This window comes from Ambystoma mexicanum, chromosome 3p (genome assembly GCF_040938575.1).
Source record: "Ambystoma mexicanum isolate Mex_15411 chromosome 3p, UKY_AmexF1_1, whole genome shotgun sequence".
Lineage (NCBI taxonomy): Eukaryota > Metazoa > Chordata > Amphibia > Caudata > Ambystomatidae > Ambystoma > Ambystoma mexicanum.
Genome location: NC_090925.1, coordinates 184,039,153 through 184,053,816, shown reverse-complemented (window position 1 = coordinate 184,053,816; position 14,664 = coordinate 184,039,153).

Genomic DNA, 14,664 nt, shown 5'->3' with positions numbered 1-14,664 from the left:
TAGCATTCCGGCATCTGAAAGGCAAAGGCTTACCTACTCTTCGTGCGCTCCGGAGGTCTTCACACTGCATTCCAGCATCTGAAAGACAAAAGCTTACCAACGCTTCGCACGCTCCGGAGGCCGTCGGCGCTGCATCTCGCATCTGAAAGGCAAAACAAGGTGCGTTTAAAGACATTGGGGAACTTTAATACTCACGTGCCATTACTCCTTTCCACATCTAACCCAGTGGGTATCCCGGCACCCTGCAGCCGCTCCGAACTTGTACCTGCAAAATAAAAAGACAGTTAGAGCGCTTTGTGAAGCTGGCAACAAGCGCTTACTTACGTGCTTCCAGGCGCTTCTATTCATCACACGGGCTCCATCTTCAACTCACTTCAGCCCGTCATCCGCCATCGCCGGAACCCTGCAAAACAAGAGACATCATTATTAAAGACTTTAAAGACATTTGAGTTACTCGAAACTTACCGTTCGTGCAGTAAACGACGGACAGCAGTCCTCTGAAGTCAAGAGGCCTGCGCTACCTATCCAGTGAAGAAACTGGCTACAGCACCCTGCCCCGAGGCAGATGGAGAGCTCGGCATTCACTTACCTAAGGTGAGAGCGTTAACCTGTGGGGGTCTACAGGAGAGGAGAAGAGGAAAGAGATAGGGACACCCCAATAACCCCAGTTCATTAACCCCGTATTTTCTATCTGCAGACATCTTACTCTGCACGTCAGGCATACAAGGCACAGAGTTCCAGCCCAAAGAGCCAATCGGGTGCTGCACATCACCTTTGAAGATACGGTAGTCGCCCAGTCAAGACCGGCGCCTCTGCGAGAATCAGGTGAGCGTTACAGAACGCAAAGCCTACCGCAAAACTCTCGCCCAGGCGCTATGGAAACCTCGGATACTGACCACCTAGCCCGGTTACTTGGAGAACTAAGGGCAGAAGTGCATGCAGCTCGTCATGAAACGAACGCTCTAAGAAGGGAATTAATTATTTCCAAGGAGAGAACAGATGATCTTGCTAGACAATTGCTACAGTCACAAGCTGGACAGACCCCGCTACCCGCATCAGGGGCAAATCTTCCTTCAACATCCTCTATGAATCCAGTGCAGATCAACCTACCTGGGAATGTACCTCTGGCTCCGCCCGAACGATTTTCTGGTGACCCAAAGAGGTTTGCGGTATTTATCAATCAGTGCCGGTTGCACTTCTTATGCCGGCCAGCAGCCTTTCCAACTGATCAAGCTAAAGTAGCTTTTGTACTTTCGTACCTTAGTGGCAATGCGGCAGACTGGTCGATCCCTCTAGTTAATCAAGATGATCCGGTTCTCCATGATTTTCAAGCCTTTCAGCTTAGTATGGAAAAACTGTTCGCAAGACATGCACAGGGGCAGGCCTTGGACAATGAGCTTCTTTCGTTGCGACAGGGTAATCAAGACCTTTTGGCTTATATTGCATCTTTCAATAGACTAATAGTGGAAACTCAATGGCCTGAGGACAAAAGGATTACGCTGTTTTATAGAGGTCTACGTGGAGAGCTCAAAGACGTTTTAGCCCAAGTAGTGAATCCCCCACAAGACTGTTCGGATTATATAGACTTGGTCGTTCAAATAGATCACAGACTGCAGAACAGGAAGGCCGATCGTTCCAAGTTTGATGCTCGAGTATTTTCCAAACCGCCAACTCCTTCCAAAGGAGTAGACTCCGGGGAACCCATGCAAATAGGGGGTCTGAAAGGTCCTCTAACACAAAGGGAGCGGGAAAGGAGAAAACAGTTGCAATTATGCCTATATTGCGGAAACTCAGGGCACTTTCTTCGAGACTGTCCGGTGAAACCTGCCAAGAAGGCAGTAGGAGCTGCAGTTACCACAGTTACAAACTCTGAGCAGGGAAACGACCTCGCCCGACAAGAATAGAGGTCCTCTTGCCGAGCGTGAAAACCAGTTCCGTGACCTCGCATTTCGTGATACCTATGGTCCTCATTAGCCCTGATAATCCGGGTCGATTACATGCAATTGAAGCTTACGTTGACAGCGGTGCCATCGGCAATTATGTGGATCATGAAATGGTTTTGAGGATGAATCTAACTCTTTGTCCCAAGGCTGTAAAGGACGTCATTACTACGGTGGATGGTACGGAGATAGCCTCCGGGCCAGTAACGCACACCACTCAAGAGGTGACGCTAGTAAGTCAAGATGGACACCATGAGAAGATCGTGTTCGATGTGATCAAGGCCCCTCAGTTCCAGATTATTCTAGGAATACCTTGGTTAGAGAAACACAATCCTCTGATCGATTGGCGAGCAAGAACGGTCCAGTTTCCAGAATGTGTCTCTACGTGTCACCCTCCACCTGGTGTTGCACTGGCAGCAATTTCTTCAGAGACTCCCCAGTTACCTCCCGAATACCTAGAATACCAAGATGTTTTCCGGAAGGAGCAGGCTAACTCTCTACCTCCTCATAGGTCTTATGACTGCCAGATAGACCTGATACCTGGATCTACTCCTCCTTGTAGTAGAATTTATGCCCTCACCGAGCCTGAGAACCTTCACCTTCGACAATACCTGGATCAATACCTGGCAAATGGGTTTATTCGTCCCTCCAAGTCCCCTGCCTCTTCAGCTTTGTTCTTCGTTCCAAAAAAGGAAGGAGACCTTAGAACTTGTATCGATTATCGCTCCCTGAACCAGATCACCGTTAAGAATAGATATCCGTTACCTTTGATCCCTGAACTCCTGGACCAAGTCAGAAAAGCATGCATATATACAAAGCTGGATCTTAGAGGAGCTTACCACTTGGTACGAGTAAAAGAGGGCGATGAATGGAAGACGGCCTTCCGCACCAAGTATGGGCTATTTGAATATCAGGTCATGCCCTTCGGACTTTGCAATGCCCCGGCCGCCTTTCAATATTTTATGAACGATGTCCTCAGAGAGCTCATAGATGTGTGTGTTGTTGTTTACATCGACGACATTCTCGTTTATTCTTCATCGGAATCTGAACATCGGAAACACGTGAAAATGGTCCTCGAAAGATTGCGTCAACACAAACTTTTCGCTAAGTTGGAAAAATGTGTTTTCAACGTGACTGAAGTTGAATTCTTGGGATTCATATTATCACCTGGCGGAGTGCGTATGGATTCAAAGAAGGTCGATGCAGTTCTCAAATGGCCATCACCATCCTCCGTAAAAGGTGTGCAAAGCATGTTAGGCTTCGCTAACTTTTACCGCAGGTTTATCCCCGAGTTCTCTCGAATAGTCCAGCCCATCACTGCCTTGTTAAAGAAAAACAAACGTTTTGAATGGTCTACCGAGGCGGAACAAGCTTTCCAGGATTTGAAGACTAAATTTATCTCTGCACCAATCTTAAAACACCCTCGCCCCGAACTCCCCTATATCGTGGAAACTGATGCTTCAAGCCTTGCCATGGGGGCAGTTCTATCACAAAAGGACCCGGTAACCAATCAGTTGCATCCCGTGGCATTTTGGTCCCGCAAATTCTCGCCTCCTGAAGTCAATTACACGATTACTGACAAGGAACTTCTGGCTATCAAGTCTGCCTTTAAGGCTTGGCGGCATTATCTGCTGGGGGCCCGACACACCGTTACTGTGATTACGGATCACCGAAACCTGCAATATTTGAAAACCGCAAAAGCCCAATCCTCTAGACAACTCCGTTGGGCATTATTCTTTGCCGAGTTTGACTTCATAATTACCTATCAACCTGGTACCAAGAACGGTAAAGCCGATGCCCTTTCTCGGATGGGAGTGGAAGAACACTTGATCAACCCTAAACCTGTACCAATCATTCCCGAACAAAGAATTCTGGGTGTAATCACCACAGAATCCATAGAGGAAGTTAAGGATAAAGCCAGGCAACTTGTAACTCCAGCAGACATACAGAATTGGCATCTGCAGGGAAAGGACTTTGCAGTAAAGGACAACTTATTGTATTTCCAAGAACGATTATACCTACCCAGCACAGATTTACAGAAAAAAGTAATCTCTTGTTATCACGACTCTTTAATGGAAGGTCATCCCGGTATAGCCAAGACCTCAGAAAAGATCAAGCGCTACTTCTGGTGGCCGTCTTGGAAAAAAGATATCAGAGACTTTATAATGTCCTGTGGAGTATGCGCCCAAAACAAGAGTCAAAAGGAAAAACCAGCCGGCCTCTTACGCCCTATTGACATCCCGCCTCGCCCTTGGCATACGCTTTCTATGGACTTCATCACCGATCTACCTCCATGCTCCGGATACAATACGATCCTAGTAATCGTGGACTTATTCTCCAAGATGGCGCATTTCATTCCGCTCAAAGGCTTGCCAACAGCAGCAACTCTGGCCCGAGAATTTCTCGAAAACATCGTCCGACTGCACGGTTTTCCTTCAGTTCTAATTTCGGATCGAGGTAGTCAATTTATTTCTCATTTTTGGCGAAGTTGCTGTCGGTCGGCTCAAATTGATGTGAGACTATCGACCAGTCACCACCCTCAGACCGACGGACAAACCGAGAGGACCAATCAAACTCTGGAACAGTATTTACGCTGCATGCTGCAACAAACTGAAAAAACTTGGAAAGATATCCTTTGGATAGCCGAGTATGCCTACAATAACTCTGTCCATTCGGGAACTGGGAAAACCCCGTTTTTTCTTTTGTACGGCAGTCACCCTCGAACCTCGGAGTTGGATCCCCTCCAAGATCTTGAAACACCAGCAGTAGACTACCTGCATTCTACAATCACCCAAGCCTTTAAGGAAGCTGTTTCTCACCTTCAAAGGGCTAAAGAACAATACAAGAAAGGAGCAGATCAACATCGGAAGGAAGCCCCTCACTATCAAGTAGGGGATCAAGTCTGGTTATCCACCAGATATCTATCTCTAAAAGGGCCACGCACATTCAACCCAAGATACCTTGGTCCCTATTCCATCACTACCATAGTAAACCCAGTAGCGGTCAAGTTGGACTTGCCCCCGCACATGAAGATACATCCGGTCTTCCACGTCTCTCTATTAAAACCCGTGCAACCTCAAACCCGACTAACCAAATCTCCAAAACCTATCCTAGTTGATGGAGAACTCGAGTTTGAAGTCAAAAGCATTCTGGACTCCAAGATCTCCAAATCTAAACTATTCTACCTAATTGACTGGAAAGGCTACGGCCCCCAAGAGAGATCCTCGGAACCTGCTGAATATGTCCACGCTCCTCGCCTCATCAAAAGATTTCACCGAACATTTCCTGACAAGCCAAAACCCCCGGAGAAGCCCGGTTTGGGAGGGGCCTTGAGGGGGGGTACTGTCATGATCTCTGCTTCCAAAAGGTCAGGGTTTTCCCAACTCCCTTGGAAGCAGATCCATAACCCAGGTTCCGAGTACCAACCAGTCCCAATTGGGACCTTTTGGACCCAGTCCTGGCGCCAGTGGCACCAGGCTCATAAATATGCCCAGTCCCAGCGCTGGAAGCGCCGGGCTCATAATGCTTGGGTGGACTTACCTGCAGCAGACCATGCTGCTTACTTGCCTGCCACTTGAGCCTCTGATCCTCTTCTGTTTGGAACTACTTTTCCTGTTGGGTGGGGCTGGAGCCACTCCCTAGATTCAGAACACTGGAACTCTTCTGGAAGGCAGGAACTCTTTTTTTTACCAGGAACTCTTTTCTTACTTAGGCGTGGCTGTGGAAGGAGACACCTAAGCACTACAGGAGGCTATTTAAACCACACCCGGTGGATGAATCTTGCTTTGCGTTATTCTGCACCCTCTGCAGCAGAACGCTCATCGTGTCTTCTGCATCCGGTCCTGGGCCTAAGGAAAAAGGCTTACCATCCTGAATCCAGTCTTCAGCAACACCTATAAAGACAAGAAAGAACAGGTTAGCATTCCGGCATCTGAAAGGCAAAGGCTTACCTACTCTTCGTGCGCTCCGGAGGTCTTCACACTGCATTCCGGCATCTGAAAGACAAAAGCTTACCAACTCTTCGCACGCTCCGGAGGCCGTCGGCGCTGCATCTCGCATCTGAAAGGCAAAACAAGGTGCATTTAAAGACATTGGGGAACTTTAATACTCACGTGCCATTACTCCTTTCCACATCTAACCCAGTGGGTATCCCGGCACCCTGCAGCCGCTCCGAACTTGTACCTGCAAAATAAAAAGACAGTTAGAGCGCTTTGTGAAGCTGGCAACAAGCGCTTACTTACGTGCTTCCAGGCGCTTCTATTCATCACACGGGCTCCATCTTCAACTCACTTCAGCCCGTCATCCGCCATCGCCGGAACCCTGCAAAACAAGAGACATCATTATTAAAGACTTTAAAGACATTTGAGTTACTCGAAACTTACCGTTCGTGCAGTAAACGACGGACAGCAGTCCTCTGAAGTCAAGAGGCCTGCGCTACCTATCCAGTGAAGAAACTGGCTACAGCACCCTGCCCCGAGGCAGATGGAGAGCTCGGCATTCACTTACCTAAGGTGAGAGCGTTAACCTGTGGGGGTCTACAGGAGAGGAGAAGAGGAAAGAGATAGGGACACCCCAATAACCCCAGTTCATTAACCCCGTATTTTCTATCTGCAGACATCTTACTCTGCACGTCAGGCATACAGGGCACAGAGGTCCAGCCCAAAGAGCCAATCGGGTGCTGCACATCACCTTTGAAGATACGGTAGTCGCCCAGTCAAGACCGGCGCCTTTGCGAGAATCAGGTGAGCGTTACATACACCTTTGTCTGCTTGGATTATTAGTGTTGCTGGAGTAGGACTTGCTTAGGCCTTTGTCTGCTTGGGTTATTAGTGTTGCTCGAGTAGGACTTTCAAGCCTTTATCTGCTTGAGTTATTAGTGTTGCTGGAGTGGGACTTGCTCACGTCTTTTTCTGCTTGGGTTATTAGTGTTGCCGGAGTAGGACTTTCAGGCCTTTGTCTGCTTGGGTTATTAGCGTTGCTAGAGTAGGGCTTGTTCACTCCTTTGTCTGCTTGGTTTATTAGTGTTGCTAGAGTAGGACTTTCACGCCTTTGTCTGCTTGGGTTATTAGCGTTGCTGGAGAAGGATTTGTACTGGCCTTTGTCTGCTTGGGGTATTAGTGTTGCTGGTGTAGAACTTGCTCACACCTGTGTCGGCTTGAGTTATTAGTGTTGCTGGAGTAGGACTTTCACGCCTTTGTCTGCTTGGGTTATTAGTGTTGCTGAAGAAGGATTTGTACAGGCCTTTGTCTGCTTGGGGTATTAGTGTTGCTGGAGTAGGACTTGCTCACACCTTTGTCGGCTTGGGTTATTAATGTTGCTGGAGTAGGACTTTCACGCCTTTGTCTGCTTGGGTTCTTGGTGTTGATGGAGTAGGACTTGCTCAGGCCTTTGTCTCCTTGGGTTATTAGTGTTGCTGAATTTGGAATTGCTCACGCTTTATCTGCTTGGGTTATTTGTGTTGCTGGAGTAGGGCCTGTTCACGCCTTAGTCTGCTTCCGTTATTAGTGTTACTGGAGTAGGACTTGCTCACCCCTTTGTCGGCTTGGGTTATTAGTGTTGCTGTTTAGGACTTTCACCCCTTTGTCTACTTGGGTTATTAGTGTTGCTGGAGTAGGACCTGCTCACGCCTTGGTTTGCTTGGGTTATTAGTATTGCTGGAGTAGGACTTGCTCAGGCCTTTATCTGCTTGGGTTATTAGTGTTGCTGGAGTAGGACTTGCTCACACCTTTGTCTGCTTGGGTTATTAGTGTTGCTGGAGTAGGACTTGCTCAGGCCTTTATCTGCTTGGGTTATTAGTGTTGCTGGAGTAGGACTTGCTCACGCCTTTGTCTGCTTGTGTTATTAGTGTTGCTGGAGTAGGACTTGCTCACAGCTTTATCTGCTTGGGTTATTAGTGTTGCTGGAGTAGGACTTGCTCACGCCTTTGTCTGCTTGGGTTATTAGTGTTGCTGGAGAAGGACTTGCTCAGACCTTTGTCTGCTTGGGTTATTAGTGTTGCTGGAGTAGGACTTGCTTAGGCCTTTGTCTGCTTGGGTTATTAGTGTTGCTGGAGTAGGACTTTCACGCCTTTACCTGCTTCGGTTATTAGTGTTGCTGGAGTAGGACTTGCTCACGCCTTTATCCTCCTGGGTTATTAGTGTTGCCGGAGTAGGACTTTCAGACCTTTGTCTGCTTGGGTTATAAGCGTTGCTAGAGGCGGGCTTGTTCACGCCTTTGTCTGCTTCGGTTATTAATATTGCTAGAGTAGGACTTTCACGCCTTTGTCTGCTTGGGTTATTAGTGTTGCTGGAGAAGGACTTGCTCAGGTCTTTGTCTGCTTGGGTTATTAGTGTTGCTGAAGTAGGACTTGTTCACGCCTTTGTCTGCTTGGGTTATTAGTGTTGCTGGAGAAGGACTTGCTCAGGCCTGCTTGTACTATGGGGAACTCACTTTGTCCTGTTTCGCTGTACACATTAGTGTTGCTGGAATGGAACTTGCTATAGCCTGCTTGTGCTATGTTCATCAGTGTTGCTGGAGTTGACCTTGCTCATGCCTGTTTGGGTAGTAGTGTTGCTGGAGCAAGGCTTGTTCAGGCCTGTTTGTTCTTTGGTCATTAGTTTTGCTGCAGTAGGTCTTGCTCAGGCGTGTTTGTTATTTGGTCATTAGCGTTTCTGATGGGGCGCTCGCTCAGTTCCTTTTAATTTGGACATGAGTGTTGCTGGAGAAGGGCTTGATCAGGTGTGTTTGTGCTCTGGTCATTAGTGTTGCTGGAGTAGGGCTTGCTCAGTTACTTTTCCTTTGGACATTATTGTTTCTGGAGTAGGGCTTGATCAGGTGTGTTTGTGCTTTGGTCGTTAGTGTTGCTGGAGCAAGGCTTGTTCAGGTCTGTTTGTGCTTTGGTCATTACTATTTCTGGAGGAGGTCTTGCTCCGGCCTGTTTGTACTTTGGTGTTGCTGGCGTAGGGCTTGCTCAGCTCCCTTTCCATTGGACATTAGTGTTGCTGAAGTAGGGCTTGATTAGACGTATTTGTGCTTTGGTCATTTGTGTTGGTAGTGGAGAACTTGCTCAGTCCAGTTTTTGATTTGGGTGTGAGTGTAGCTAGAAGAGGTCCTGCTGAGTTATTTTTGTGCTTTGCACATTAGTGTTGCTGGAGGAGGGCTTGCTCAGGCGTGTTTGTTCTTTGGTCATTAGTGTTGCTTCAGTAGGGCTTGCTCAGGCGTGTTTGTTCTTTGGTCATTAGCGTTGCTGATGGGGCGCTTGCTCAGTTCCTTTTCATTTGGACATGAATGTTGCTGGAGTAGGGCTTGATCAGGCTTGTTTGTGCTTTGGTCGTTAGTGTTGCTGCAGTAGGGCTTGCTAAGCCTTGCTCGAAACAATTGTGATTTGGTCATTAGTATTGCTAGAGGAGGTCCTGCTCAGTTACTTTTCCTTTGGACATTAGTGTTTCTGGAGTAGGGCCTGATCAGGCTTGTTTGTTCTTTGGTCGTTAGTGTTGCTGTAGTAGGGCTTGCTCAGCCTTGCTCGAAACAATTGTGTTTTGGACATTAGTGTTGCTGTAGTAGGGCTTGCTCAGTTCCCTTTTCTTCCTTTCGACATGAGTGTTGCTGGAGTAGGGGTTGATCAGGCTTGTTTGTGCTTTGGTCATTAGTGTTGCTGGAGTAGGGCTTGCTCAGTTACTTTTCCTTTGGACATTAGTGCTGCTGGAGTAGGGCTTGATCAGGTGTGTTTGTGCTGTGGTTATTAATGTTGCTGGAGCAAGGCTTGTTCAGGCCTATTTGTGCTTTGGTTGTTACTGTTGCTGGAGGAGGTCTTGCTTTGGCCTGTTTGTACATTGGTGTTGTTGAAGTAGGGCTTGCTCAGTTCCCTTTCCTTTGGACATTAGTGTTGCAGGAGTAGGGCTTGATCAGGCTTGTTTGTGCTTTGGTCATTAGTGTTGGTAATGGAGAACTTGCTCAATCCAGTTTTTGATTTGGGCATTAGTATTGCTAGAGGAGGTTCTGCTGAGTGATTTTTGTGCTTTGGTACTCAGAGTTGCTGGAGAAGAGCTTCTGCTGGCCTTTTTGTGTTTTGGGCATTTGTGTTGCTGAAGTAGTGCTTGATCATGCCTGTTTGTGCTCTGGACATCAGTGTTGATAGAGGAGAACTTGCTCAGTCCTTATCTTATCTTAAATGCATTTTTACAGCGCAACATAGGCCCGAAGGCATCTTGGCGCTAGGCTAAGAGGTATGGTGAACCAGAACCAGTGAGACTTAAAAGAGGAATGTCTTCAGTGACTGATGAAAAAGCAGAAGGGCCTCAATGCTACGCAAAGAGAGCGGGAAAAGATTCCAAGCCTTTGCTGCCGCCACTGAAAAAGCACGACGGCCCACTCGAGTGAGCCTGACCCTCGGCGGCTGAATGGTCTTCAATGCTTGCGAATGGAGTGGCCTGGCAGGTTTATAGATACTGAATTTAGCCTGAAGAAATTCAGCTCCTGATTTGTGGACAGCTTTATGAACCAAGCATATTGATTTAAATGTATTGCGCTGCTCCACGGAAAGCCAGTGGAGTTGACGCAAGAACTGAGTTATCCGGGCACCAAAAGGAGGATGAAGAACAGCCCTGCAGCCTTGTTCTGTAGTAATTGGAGACATTGGAGCAGATTCTGAAGAAGAGCCAGGTACAGAGCCTTGCAATAATCACTATTGCTAATAACCAGGGAGGAGACCACTGGTGCATGACATTTTTGCAGAACACAAGGAAGAACCTTGCGAAGAGTCCATAGTTTGTAGTGAGGTTTTTGACAGACCGAAGAGACTTGGTCGGCCATGGACAGAAAAGCAGAGATTTTTATGCCCAGATCCTTTACAGAAGAGACAGGGATGGGAAAAGGGCCAAGACTCTCAGTCCAAAAATCAGCGGTCCAAAACAGAGAGGGCAGCGCTGTGCCCACCACCAACACCTCTGTTTTTTCTCTGTTCACCTTGTGCCAATTGGAGGCCATCCAGCCGCCAATGGCCTGTAGATATTTCTTCAATTGGCCTGCCGTCTCAGGTTGGTTTAAATCCAGCCACACAATAATTTGAGTGTCATCAGCATAAGAATAACACAGGAAGCCGAAGGCATGAATTATACTCAAAAGTGGTTGGATGTAAAGATTAAATAACGTGGGTGACAGTGGGGAGCCTTGGGGAACTCCACAAAGCAAAGCAATGGACTGGGAAAAAAAGGTGAAGAGATACAGACTAGGATCACCCTGTTAGAAAAGCAGGCATTTGTTTTGAAAGAATTCTTCTTGTGTTAGTGTATTAGTGTTGCTTGAGGGGGCTTGCTCAGGCTTGGCAGTTGTCTTCCTGTGGCCTTTTAAAAAAACATCTTCATTAAATATTTGGTTTATAACAAACCTTTGTCATGTTAAAATCCAACTAAGTCACTTAAGACTTTTTAGAACCCCCTCTTATTCTTTCTCTAAGGAGGTTCTTCTTTGTTTCAGTTCCTTTCTAAGGTTTCCCCGTTAACCTCACAGAACACTTCTTTGAGAAATTTTACTAGTGCAAATATCACCAGGAAATGGTCTCCCCACTGGAGAATGTTCAACAAATCCTCTGCTGTTTCCGAGTATGTTTCCTGCACTAGGGATCCTAGAAATGTGGTTCTTCCATTTGTCAGCCCCATGCAGAAAAGGGTTAGATGTTTCACGGTTTCCTCTGTCTCTGTTATTACAAAATCTACAGTTCATCACAGATGTTTGTCAGTTATAGATCTTGAGAATCTGATTTGTGGGTATAGGTGCATCCAAAAGCATAGAAATCGGGACCTATACCATCTATTAGGAAATATTAGCAAGTATTTTGGGATTTAGCCTAGAGTATTGTGTTCTTCTCTCTAAGCCTTCCTCCAGTCTAAATAGATTTGTCTCTGCCGTGGTCTTCACCCAACCATCTTGCCAAAGTTTCCATTTTATCTCTGCAGGGTTAATTGTCAAGTCCTCTTCCTTGACTTGGAGATGATCTAGCACGGCCTGACAGCATTTGTTCCATTCTTTCAGGAGAATGTTATTGGAGGTTGTTAGCGCGTCTCCAAACATGTGTATGGTTTCGCTATATCAGGCAAGCAATATTTTCGGTATAGCATTAGTGATTTACATAATACTCTTGCTTGCAGAGAGATCAATCCCAGTTCAAATCTTATAAAAGATGTCGGAATCAAGTTATGTAAATGCTGGAAAGGGCCATTCTGTCTTGGGATGACTCCCCTCACTATGCGCAGTATATGCCCAGCCGTGAATTGTTGGCAAACAATACAATTTACCATAAAAAATGCAACATGGTCCATTAGGTTTGGTACGAACCAATCCTCAGCAATAGTTACAGCAAGATTCTCCCTAGTTGTATACGCTGGGAAGTGTAGCTTTTCCAGCGCCACCCTTGATAAGGCTATAGGCATCACTGGTTTACCAGTGCTGTCTTGTCACCACAATGCTTCAGAGGGGTTTAAGGAACACCCTCTTCGCTTCCACAAATTATTTTCCTCTTGCAGTGCCTCCCCCTGGAGCTCCATTATCTCTGTTTTAGGCATATGATTATATCCTTCACCCACAGTGAACCACTGGGCCAACCACACAAGAGTGCGACTTGAGTTGCCAAGGCAACTCAGTCCAGGGTGCCTATTCCCCCCTCCCACACATCCTGTAAATCATCAATGGTCTCAATATTCATCATCCCTGTATCTGTATTTGCTATGTGTTTGGCTTCAGCGTCTGCTGCTTGATTTCCGCACAAGATCAAATCCGTCCCTTTCGTGTGAGCTGCGCATTTAATGACTGCTATGCCCTCTGGGAGTTGTAGTGCCATAATAAGCCTGTTCAATAAGGCTGAGTGCTGTCCTTTCGGATGTAACCCCTCCTTTTCCAGCGCGCTAATCCTGCGTGCACCGTCGCTGTACACTGTTACTTCCTGGTCTATGTGATTCTCAATCGCGAGTATCAACGCCAATAATTCTGCAACTTGTGCTGAATAATGAGATGGCAATCGAGTACTAACGAGCACTCGAAATTTTCCATTTGCCAGATGTTTTACCACAGCCGCACCTGTGTATCTTTGTCCATCATTTTGATCGATTCTCGAAGAACCATCAATAAACACAATCTCTACCCCTGCGAGTGCATTCTCTTTTACTCTATGGAGCTCATCACAGAACTCTTCATAGTTTGCGCAATCATGCATGGGCTCTCCTTCTGTGATTGGCTCAGCTATAAACGTAGCTGGGTTCACTATTTTACATTGAACTATTTTAATCGCTGGATTTGATATGACTACCTCATAGGCAGAAGCCCTTTGAGAAGTCAACGTTCCTTTCAGTTTTTCCAAAATAGCAAATAGTGCGTGCTCAACAAATAACGTTATAGAACATCCCATCACTATGCTTGTAGCCTTTTCTATGGTGAACATGGCGCCTGCCAAACTTTGTTCGCATGGAAAGTGACCTCTCATTACTGGGTCCAAGATTCCACTGTAATAACCAAGGGGCTTGTACCCCAATGTGGTTCTCTGTGTGAGTACTGCTGTCATAAAAGTACCATCTGTATGCAAGAATAAAAATACTTCCTCTTCATAATTGGGAAGCCCTAAAACTGGGGCTGTGCAGATTGCTTTTTTCAATTCATCAAGCCCTTCTTCCATTGCCTCAGTCCACACGATTTTTTCTCACGTAGCCTGTGCTTCCTTCAAGGTCTGTAAGAGAGGCCTTGTATACGCTCTGTAGTCACAGACCCATGCCCTGACATAATTACATTAGGCCTCATTAGGATTTTGGTGGTAGCCATGCCCTTAACAAGGGCATGGCTGCCTCCAAACTCGGGTCCGAGTCTGGGTTCCCTGAATGCGGAAATACCGGGCCATTCCGATTTTGGAGGGCCTGGTATTTCACCCATTCAGAGAACCCGGACCATCCCGATTCCCATTGAGCCCCCATAGGATACAATGGGAATGGGGAGCATGTTAACAACGGGCCTGTTAATGACGGGCCCGTTGTTAACATGCTAGTCCCCTCGCGGGACCCGCAAAGGACGTCTGGTCTGACCAGACGTCCAGAGCGGGTCCCGCAAGGGGACCTCGTAATAAGGCGGAATGGGTTTAACGGCACCGGCACTCTACCGGCGCCGTTAAACCCATTCCGCCTGGGTCGTAATGAGGCCCATAGTGATAGAAAACTCTGCATCTGCTTTATCGTGTGTGGCTTAGCTGTTTTTAAAATGGCCTCAGCTCTTTCAGGGTTGACCTTCTTTCCTTCATGTAAAATTAATTTGCCTTCTTGTTGACAATATTGTAACTTTTCTTTGTCAACTTTATATCCTTTGTCAGCAAGTATAATCATCAGCTGAACAGAATCATGTCTGCAGTCTTCCTCTGTGGTGCTGCAAACTAAAATCTCATCTACGTATTGCAGAACAACTCTTTCTAAAGCAATATTGCTCAAGTGCATCTGGAGGACTCTGTTGAAAATTGATGGAGACTCACAGTACCCCTGGGGCAGTCTTGTGCTTTTTAATCACACTTGTCTAAAAGTAAACCATGTCAAATCTTGTGAGTCTTTGTGCAATGGGATTGAGAAAAAAGCATTGTTCAAGTCAATCACAGTGAAATATCGTGCATCAAAATGTATATTATATAGAATTGTAGATGGGTTCGGGACAAAAGGGAACTCGGCCTCTACAATTTGGTTTATTGGGCGAAGGTCTTGGATTAAACACCACGACCACCCTT